Raw genomic sequence first — 10678 nt, 5'->3', positions numbered from 1 at the left:
TTCTTCGAGCATGTGTGATCTCTTTGGCACTAGATGTAATCAGAATTTTCCCTTAATAGTGTTTTCCTACAACAACATTTGCCACTCTAGTATTCATATAGCCCCATTTCAGGCATTTAATGGAAGTCAGTGCATATCTCTGAGCAGTTGGTTTGATTTTTCTTAGGTGGAATCTTTAGATATAGATTTGCTTAGGGAGGCTATTGGTTCGTATGATTCAGAGTAGACTGTTGATTGCCAGAGTCAATAGAGAAGTTATGCAGACTAGATAATGCGAGCTCTAGTACTTATAGAGAGTGATCATTTTTGGATCCGAGAGTTACCCATGACGAGTGTGATGAGTTTTTGGAATAAGGGAAATCTTAGCCCTAGGTTCATGGCTCTTTTGAGATTTTGATCTAAGTAGAAGGGATGGCCTATAAGATGGCCTTTCCTCCTAGCTTATCAGTTATTCATCCTATATTTCATATCTCCATGCTTCAAAAGTACATGCTAGATGATTCCCACGTGGTTTCACTTGATTCAATAGTGTTGGGTACAGATTCGTCCTTTGAGGAGGAGCCTATAGACATCTTGGATAGGCGTGTTTTAAAGCTTAGGACCAAGGAGATTTCTCCAGTGAAGGGGCAGTGGAAGCACCATTCAGTTGGTGAGATTACTTGGGAGACAGAGTCGGCATGTGTGCAAGCTATCCTCAAATTTTGAGACTCTAGGTATTTTCTTTTCCTTTAAGTTCGAAGACAAACATGTTTTTAGTAGTGGATAATGTAATGAACTAATTGGTCATTTTTGCAAATTTTGTAAAATTTACTATTTTGACCATCCCTGTACTGACCCCGAGCTATATTTTGAAGTCTTTTTCAAGATTTGAGTAAACAAGTATGATTTATGTATGTTTTGGTAGAGCTGTCAAAATGGACTGACCCGCAATGCCGGCTCAACCCAACCCTTAAATTAATTTGGGTTGGGCCTAATTACTTGGCCCATCTAGGAACGAGGCTTTTTAGCCTAGCTTCACTTGGACCGCTAGCCTCCGTAGGCCCAACCCGCAAGCCTACGAGGCTTGGGCCTACAAGGCTAGTGGCCAAGTGAGGCTGGGCTAAAAAGCCTCATTCCTAAATGGACCAAATACTTAGGCCCAACCCCACTTAATTTAAAGTTTGGGTTGGGCCGGCCTCGCGGATCAAGTCCATTTTGACAGCTTTACTAAAACATGCATAATTCATACTTGTTTACATAAACCTTGAAAAACACTTCAAAATATAGCTCGGGGTTGTCAGTATACAGATGGTTAAAATATATATACGAGTCTAATTGAGACAACTTATTATTAATATTATAGAAATTATCATTCTTCAGGATTATAGATTTTTAATAGAATTTAGAATAAATTATAAATTATAATTAATATTATTTTCACTCTGTTTCAATATGTTATATTGAACCCCCGATTAATTTGACTTTCGAGGGATACTCTCTGACAAGATCTTCTTCATATTCAAGGCTCAAACTCGAGAATTCTGGTTAAGGATAGATGGATCATATACATCGCACCACAACTTTTTGTGGTACTAATAATGACCTAATTTACTTTCTCTTAAAAAATTAGGCACTATGTTGGATTTATTTGTTGTGTTCAACCAACAAAGATTTTGGTTGAGTGGAAGTTAGTATTTGTTCATCCTTAACTAGAAGTGTCAAGTTTGAGTCTTGGACATGAGTTACCTAAGTGAGAAAAAGTTTTACCCTATATGTGGGACTTTTTTTGTTATTCAAATCTGACTGGGTTATAGGTGTGAAAATAAGAGTTAGAAAATAAAGATGTTATTGAACAGAACATATGGTGGGGACCAAAGGGTGGTACTTTTAGCATTTGGTATGATAACTGGATCGGTCTTGGACGTTTATATCTCCAAATTTATGATCTTTTGGGGTGTCATGTAGATGTTTTCTTGAAAGAGGATGATTGGGACTTTAGTATTATGCTAGACATCTAGCCTAATAACCTAGTTGAGAATGTTAGAGTAAATGAGAAATTCACTATCTAATCTACTTGGTACATCTTCAGAAATAGATCTCCCTCTATTAAAGACTTTTAGAAGTCGGGGGTCACTGAGATTCCTTTTACAATTTCTTTTTATGGACGCACGTATGGACTTAAAGAGTTCATGTGACTTCTATGGTATCTTCTTGGGATCCCAACGTTTCTAATTTATGTCTTTTGTAGATCTTATGTGAGGGAAACATTAGAACATTTATTTTTATCGGGGAAATAGCTACTTTTATTTGGAATTACTATGCTAGAGTTTCTGGATTGCTAGGTCCTTAGGTATACATTAAACAAAAAATGAAGAAATGGTGAGAGCTCCAAGGTCATTGGAGAGTGAAGATGGTTTGTCAAACAATCTCTAATATTATTTTTTGGTTTCTATGGAAGAGAAAAAATTCAATTTTACACCTGTAGTTCTTAATCTAATGACAAATATACATACATACATACATACATACATATATATATATATATATATATATATACATATATATATATACACATATATATATACATATATATATACACATATATATATACATATATATATACACACACACATATATATATATGTATACACACACACACACACACACACACACACACACACACACACACACACACACACACACATATATATATGATATCAATGTTTCGATTCATGATTTTGTTAGGTTAAAGTTCAACTTCTTGACTTTCCCTAATAATTGGCATCATGTCATTTTTCAATTGTTGGAGTTGTTGAAATGTAATATTAATGGAGCCTTTAGAGGTAATTAAGGTCCAAGTGATGTTGTGCCCTATGTGAGAAACCATGATGACAATCTGGTGGGAGCTAAATGCGTAAAAAAAATTGATTCAGCTAACTTAGTGGTTGAGGCTGAGGCAATAAGTGAAGGGTTTCAATACTGTTTTGAGAAGGGGTTCTCCAATATTATCTTGGAATCAGATTCACCATCTATTGTTAACATTGTTAATGGACCTAGGAGGTTTCTTGTAGTGTTTCAATGGAGCCAATGAAAAAAACAGGATCAGAAGTGTCAGTACAGTGAAAGTAAAATACTCCTTAATGGAGAAAAATACTCTAGGTGAGTTTTTCGCTAACCTAGTTTATAGTTTTGCTGATACATATGAATTCAATTCATTTAAAGAAGTTTCAAGTAATTGTAGGAGAATTATCAATCTTGATAAATATAGTACACTAGTGAGAATTAAGAAGGTGAGATCAACTAATAGTTTCAATTAAGAGTTAGAAGGTTCGCTATCTTTTCTACAAGTTACCCTACTAAGATACAAGTAAGGCTACAAAAGAAGTGTTTTGATTGATGTCGAGTTAAGTTTGAAGAAATTTTCATTGGTTGATAATACTTTGAACCCGGTTAGAACTTTGAGGTGTTCGTTTGATACTAAATAAGGACTAAAAAGTATTACTCGTTTACTTTAGATAAGACGAATTTAATTTAACTCAATCATAATTTTCTATTGTAACATATTTGAAATAGTAGTCCAATTAAATATATAGAATTTTTATGATGGTATTAATTAATATTGAGGGATTATATTAATTGAAGGATAGGTGATGAATAGGAAAAATTATTTCAAGTAAAGTTCGAATGCATGATAGCAGTAATAGAGTTGAGTTGGCTTCTTTAGTACTAATATTGTTGGGTACTAACACCTATAGTTTGCGATCTTGTTAGAAAGAAATTGAGTTCGCCACAAAAAGTGATGGTAATTATTCACCACAAAAAAGGAGTAAAGTTGTGAAATATCAGATCGATATTCATGACAAATTGAGTATGAAATTGGAAAATAACTCTAAGTGGTAGAAAGTTATCTGACATCATCATTTCAGATTCGTCTAGACTTGAGTGTTGATCTAGCTCACAGAAGTGGTAAAATCAATATCATTTGGTGGCGTAGAGGAGACTTTATCAAATTAAATTATTCTTGGTTTAATCTATTCAAGTCAAATTATGAGATATCATATCTAAATCCTTGACGAATAGAGTTTGAAATCGGAAAATAACTCAAAGTGGTTAAGACTTACCTAACATCATAATTTCATATTTGTCCCTGATCTGGACCCAAATCTAGATCACATAAGTGGTAACACCAATTTTAGCCATTGCCGGGGTGGAAACTTCATCAGATAAAGTTATCCTTGGTTTGATCTATTCAAGTGAACTTATAAGATATCATATCTAAATCCTTGACGAATTAAGTTTGAATAACTCAAAATGGTAGAGACTTACCTGATATCCTCATTTCAGATTCATCCCGAGTTGAGATCTTGATCTAGCTCACAGAAGTGGTAACAATAGTGTCGAGAGTTGGCGGAAGGAAGCTTCTTCCAACGAAATTATCCTTGGTTTAACCTATTCAAGTGAAGTTGTGATATATCGAATCAAAATCCTTGAGAATTGAGTTTAAAATTGGAAAACAACTCAGAGTGGTAAAGAGTTACCTGATATCAACATTTCAGATTCATTTGGGTAGACATATACATCTAGCTCACATAAGTAGTAACACCAGTTATAGCCGTCGGCAGAGAGGAAACTTCATCCAAGAAATTATCCTTGGTTTAATCTCTCAAGTTAAATTTCAGGTTATTAGATCTAAATCCTTGATGAATTGATTCTAAAATTGAAAAATAACTCAAACTAGAAGAGTCTTACCTGATATTGTCATTTCAGATTCTTCCAGATTTAAGTCCTGACCTAGTTCACAAAGTGGTAACACCAGTGCCAGCCCTTGGTTAGAAGGAAACTTTATTCAACAAAATTATCCTTGTTTAATCTATTCAAGTAAAGTTGTGAGATATCATATCTAAATCCTTGACCAATTGGATATGAAATTGGAAAAAATCTCAATGATGTAGAGACTTACCTGATATCGACAATTAAGATTTCTCCCAAGTTGAGATCTAGATCCAGATTATAGAAGTGGTATTCGAGTAGAGATAAAGATCTAGATCATATAAGTGGTAGCACCAGTTTTAGCCGTCGGTAGGAATGAAACTCCATCCAACGTAATTATCCTTGATTTAATCTCTTCAAGTGGAGTTCTGGGATATTAGATCTAGATCCTTGATGAATTGAGTCTAAAATTGAAATACAAGTCAAAGTGTAGAGACTTACCTGATATCATCATTTTAGATTCTTCCAGATCTGAGTCCTGATCTAGTTCACAAAACTGGTAACACTAGTGCCAGTCGTTGGCCGGAAGGAAAGCTCCTTCAACGAAATTATCCTTGTTTAATCTCTTCAAGTGCAGTTGTGAGATATCAAATCAAAATCCTCGACTAATTGAATATGAAATTGGAAAATGCCTCAATGATGTAGAGATTACCTGATATTGACATTTCCGATTTCTCCAAAGTTGAGATCCAGATCTAGCTTATAGAAGTGGCAAAAATAGTGTCAAATCTCTCTCTCTCTCAGTCTATATATATATATATATATATATATATATATATATATACACACATAGATTTATAAATATATATACATACATATATATATATATATACACATATAAATATATGTATGTGTGTGTGTGTATGTGTGTGTGTGTGTGTATTTATATACACTCACACATAGAGATATGTATATACATCTATACATATACATATCTATCTATATACATGCATATACATATACGTGTATGTATATTGCTTCAATCATAACGACTTGTTTCAGTAGTGATGGAATTTGGTCCAGAATACTTCTGAGTAATAACTTGGAAATTTCTAACCTAGTCCAAACATGGACGTAATATGACGAAGGTGAGGTTTAGAGAAATTTGATAATGAATGGGGTATCTAATTTTGAAGTTTATCAGATGAGTAGTTATCCAAGATGTAAAGGAGCATGTACGGCTTTACATAATTGAATCCAGGTGAGTAAAACTTCCGTGGCGTGAAAGGGTTGTTTTAGAATGTCCCGGGTTGAAGGTGTGTCTTAAAATGGAAGCTTGGAACTCAAATTTCAAGTTTTGTCTGCGTGCAAGCTGCTAAGGCGTGATTAATCCAGCCAGTGCGGGGCCTTTGTGGTGGAATGAGGCTCGCCTGTTGCAAATTGAATCGGGGAAAACCCCCAATTTTGTTATTTTAAGAAAATGTGTGTTCTTAAGAGATAAGGGACAAACTAGGGTGATTCTTGAAGTTTTCCACGATTTCTAGCTCTAAAGGTAAGAAAAGTACTCCCTTAATCCATATTTTGATTCCTATATCTTTGAATCTTGGGTAATAATCATTGGGTGTGGGTTTTGGTCTGAAGTTTATCGTGGAAAAAGCCCTAGTTGAGTATTAGGATCTTGGGTTTGGCCTTGGATTGATAGGTTGATTATTATATGGGTAAATAAGGACTTGTTTATTGATCCTTGCGTTAATTACTTGTTTATACAAAGGGAAGGCTCAAATGTCTTTTGAATATTCAAGCTTGTCTTTGAGTTAGGTAATGTTTCATTTCCATATGTGTGATATATGTTTGTTAATTTCTTCATTGTATGTGTGCATGTATGTAAATAGGAAAATGTTAATCAACTTTAATGAAATTATTTTGTGTGAAGAATACATGCCAAGAACTTGTTACTTGATTGTATAACTATGAGTGCTGATCATTAAGGGTATGACTATAAAATTGGTTGCGTTAATTGGATCGGGTGTCATGTTCCGACACATATATTGGATCGGGTGTCACGTTTCGACACATGTATATTAGATAGGGTGTCACGTTCTTAAACAATAATATTTAGGGTGTGCGTTCCATGAGAGGACCACTTGTGATTATTATGTTCATTTTAACGTGTCATTGGTATAAGGAAATTGTATATTGTTTCTCAAACAATAACTGAACTATGTATTATGTGTGATTATTGTGTTGTAATTTTTGGCATATGTTGTGCTTAAGAGAGTAGTCGTATTATCCTACCAGTACACCGTAGTTCCATGCACTAATAGTGCACTTGCTCTTTCTTGTTGAGCACATGGCCTCTTCAGGCGGATACTGGCAGGCCTCAGTTAGGTTAATATTGATCGCGTCTGTATTCAAGGGTGAGTCAATTATTAGAACTTGTGATTTTGTGGGAACTCCATATTTTATTTAGTCATTTAGACCTCCTTCTGTATCTTTAAATGATTTGGTATCATTAATTGCTTAGTTGGGTTGCAATAATGGTTTTCCCATCGGAGGGATAGTGTGGGTGTCAATAATGGCGGTCAGGGTTATAACAAAGTTGGTATTAGATCCCTAGGTTCATTGATCTCGTTGTACAAAAATGAGTCTAGTAGAGTCATGTACAATGATATTGAGACGTATGTATTTTTCTTCGAGAGGCTTCAAGATTTTAGTAAATCTCTTTGTTTTTTTATTCTTTCATGCGATGACTTGATTCCAATTTGTATCTGGTGACCCAAATTGGTACCTAATCTCTTTCACTCTTCACTCCGCACATGGTTAACACATGATACAAAGGTATCTGGCCCGTAAAGTAGTCTATAACCAGAGGTTGCAGCAAGTTACGGGTAGGGGAAGAGAAAGGATAAAGAGCCGAGGAAAAGTGGAACACGCCAGGGGTGGAGAGGCAACTGAGAATGTTCCTAGTGAAGAGGCCCCACTTTCACCCCAATAAGAGGTAGAAGAGAATATGGAAATTGAAAACAATGAGGATATTGGACCAGAGGAGGATGCACATGTTGGGAATACCCACATTTCTCCCTTAGAACCAGTGTTAGTTCAGTAGATCATAACATTTCTAAAGGGCCTGATCAGCCTCAAATTCCTTTCCATAGTGCAAGTAGCTCAACCACCGGCCTACCGCCCCATTGCTGCTACTCTTGCCAAGGTGGTTGGAGCACCATTCACTGATGCCTATTTTCATTCCCTATTGGGTCTTATGATCACTGGTAGTGAGCATGAGTATTTGACAAAGTTTCTGAAATTGAAGTCTCGTGTTTTCCATGAGAATGAGGATTCCTATAAGTTCATTTAAAATTTCTATGAGACTCTTCACAAGTTGGCCATTGTACACCAGTATAGAGTAGAGTTTGTGACCTTCAGTCTTCAACGTGAGGCTAAGAAGTGGTGGAGGTCCTATTTGGAATGCAGATCGTCAGTCTTTCCTCCACTCACTTGGCCGTAGTTCCATGCTCTGTTCCTGGAAAAGTATGTGCCTCGGACCTTGAGTGATTGCAAGAAGGATGAGTTTATGGCTTTAGAGCAGGGTGGTATAACAATAGCTGCCTATGAGGTGAAGTTCCATTCCTTGACCATATATGCTACCCAATTGGTAACTTCAGAGTAGGAGAGGTTTCATACATTTGCCAAAGGATTGAAATCTAGGTTACATGTAATGTATGTTCACATATGACATTTGCAGGTAAAAGCTTTATTGAGGTGACAGACTTTGTGAAGAAAGTAGAAGTAGTTCGACGGGATGGGCAAGCCAAGGCTTTGGCTAAGAAGCCCAAGAGCATAGGTAACATTCATGGTTCCTACTAAGGTTCAGGTAGACCGATACTTGCAGCACAACCAATTTAGTTAGACATGCCTGCTTCTATATTTGGTTACTCAAAAACTCCACAAAAAAATCTTATGCATGATAATCAAGGATCCGCACCTGCGTTAGGTAAAAGGCCATCTTTTAATTGTAGTTGTTACAATTATAGATAACCTGGGCATATGAGGAGAGATTTCCTCCTCCGTGCATGTCTAACCCCATGCAACAGCAGACTAGAGCGGTGGTGCCAACAGGCAACAGTGGTAATGGTAGAGGGAATCCACAATATAGGTTTGAGATATACTTGATGCTCTCGTCCATGTTTCTACACCAGTTGGAGAGTCAGTTATAGTCACCCAGGTATATCATGCTTGTCCTATATTGCTTTTAGGTTTGTAGACTTGGGCTTATTTGGTTATTCTTGATATGACTGACTTTGATATAATCTTAGGCATGACATGGTTGTCCCCCTCATATGTTTTGTTTAATTTCAATGATAAGTTTGTAACTCTAGGGATCTCGGGTATAGAAAAATTAGAGTGGGAAGGGATGTACAAGCCTAAGATAGCTAAGGTCATATCTTTCATTCGGGCTAGGAAATTGATAGGGCAGCGGTTTGGCATATTTGGCTCATATTATGGATGTTTATTCTAATCCTCTCTCTGTGGAGTCTATTCTTGTTCTGCCTGAATTTAAGGAAGTGTTTCCTATCGATTTTTCTTGCATGCCTCCAAATAGCGATATAGATTTCTAGATTGACTTGTAAATGAGCACTCACTCCATCTTCATTCCTCTTTATTACATGGCTCTGACAGAAACAAGAGAGCTTAAAGCTCAAATTTGAGAGCTTTTTTATAAAGGTTGCATCCATCCTAGGGCTTCCCCATAGGATGCTCATGTCTTGTTTGTTAAGAAAAGGATGGTAGTGTGAGGACGTGCATAGTCTACTGACAGTTGAATAGGATCACCATTCAAAATAAGTATTTGTGTCCTCAGATAGATTATCCTTTTGACGAGTTGTAGGGTGCATTAGTTTTCTCTAATATTGATTTAAGTTCTTGTTACCATCAGTTAAATATTATTCCAGAAAATGTACCCAAAATTAGATTCAAAACTTCTTATGGGCAGTATAAGTTCTTAGTGATGTTGTTTGGGCTGACAATGCACGTGTAACCTTCATGATTTTGATGAATGATGTGCTTAAACAATTACTAGATTCTTTTTTTATCATCTTTATAGATTAAATTCTAGTTTACTCGAAGAGTAAGGAAGAGCATGTCAACAATCTCTGTATTATTTTGGGTGTTCTTGGAAAGAGGTTGTATGCCAAATTTTCCAAGTGTGAGTTCAGTTGCCTTTTTGGGTCATGTGGTTTAAAATGAAGGGTAATAATAGATCCCAAAAGATCAAAGTAGATAAGAATTGGGTCCGGCCTAGCTTTGTGACTGAAATTAGGAGTTTTATAGGGTTCGTCAGCTACTATCGCCGGTTTGTGAAGAATTTTACTTCTATCTCTATGTATTTGACAAGGCTGACTAAGAAGGAGGTGCCTTTCGAGTATACTAACAAATGTTAAGAGAATTTCAGAAACTCAAGACTCTCCTTACGACAAAGCCCATTCTGATACTGTCAGTGGAAGGTAAAGATTTCATTATTTATTGTGAAGTTTCAAATTAGGGCTTGGGTGATGTGTTAATGCAGGAAAGAAATGTCATAGCTTATGTATCGCGACATCTGAAGGTGCATGAGAGAAATTACCCGACACGTGATTTGGAGCTGGCAGCGGTAGTATTTGCTCTCAAAATTTGGCGGCATTACCTTTATGGTATCAAGTGCAAAGTTTTTACTATATAATATGTATTCACTTACAAGGACCTGAATTTTAGGCATAAAAGGTGGATGGAGTTACTCAAGGATTGTGATGTTAGCATCCAGTATCATCCATGTAAATAGAATATGGTGGCGGACACACTAAGATGGAAGACGGTAATTATTGGTAGTTTAGCTTGCTTGGGTGTGTCCAAGCAAACTTTGGCCAAGAATATCAAAGAAAGGTGGGGTGTTAGATAGCATAGAGATCAGGACCACTTACATTGAAGACATCAAGGACAAGTAGTTTGAGGATAA

The 10678-nt window shown here is 36.1% G+C and overlaps 1 long non-coding RNA gene across 1 annotated transcript; it reads right to left on the bottom strand.

Annotated features, from left to right (window-relative positions):
* Positions 1 to 4102: 4102 nt before the first annotated feature.
* On the bottom strand, positions 4103 to 5114 carry LOC138339654 (uncharacterized). The gene is made up of 3 exons (XR_011212527.1): positions 4729 to 5114; positions 4518 to 4609; positions 4103 to 4428 (listed from the first exon to the last, which is right to left on the bottom strand). It is a non-coding gene; the product is annotated as an uncharacterized lncRNA (long non-coding RNA).
* Between the last annotated feature and the right edge of the window lie 5564 nt (positions 5115 to 10678).

This window comes from Solanum lycopersicum, chromosome 11 (assembly GCF_036512215.1).
Source record: "Solanum lycopersicum chromosome 11, SLM_r2.1".
NCBI lineage: Eukaryota > Viridiplantae > Streptophyta > Magnoliopsida > Solanales > Solanaceae > Solanum > Solanum lycopersicum.
This window is presented reverse-complemented; position numbering and strand designations above follow the sequence as displayed.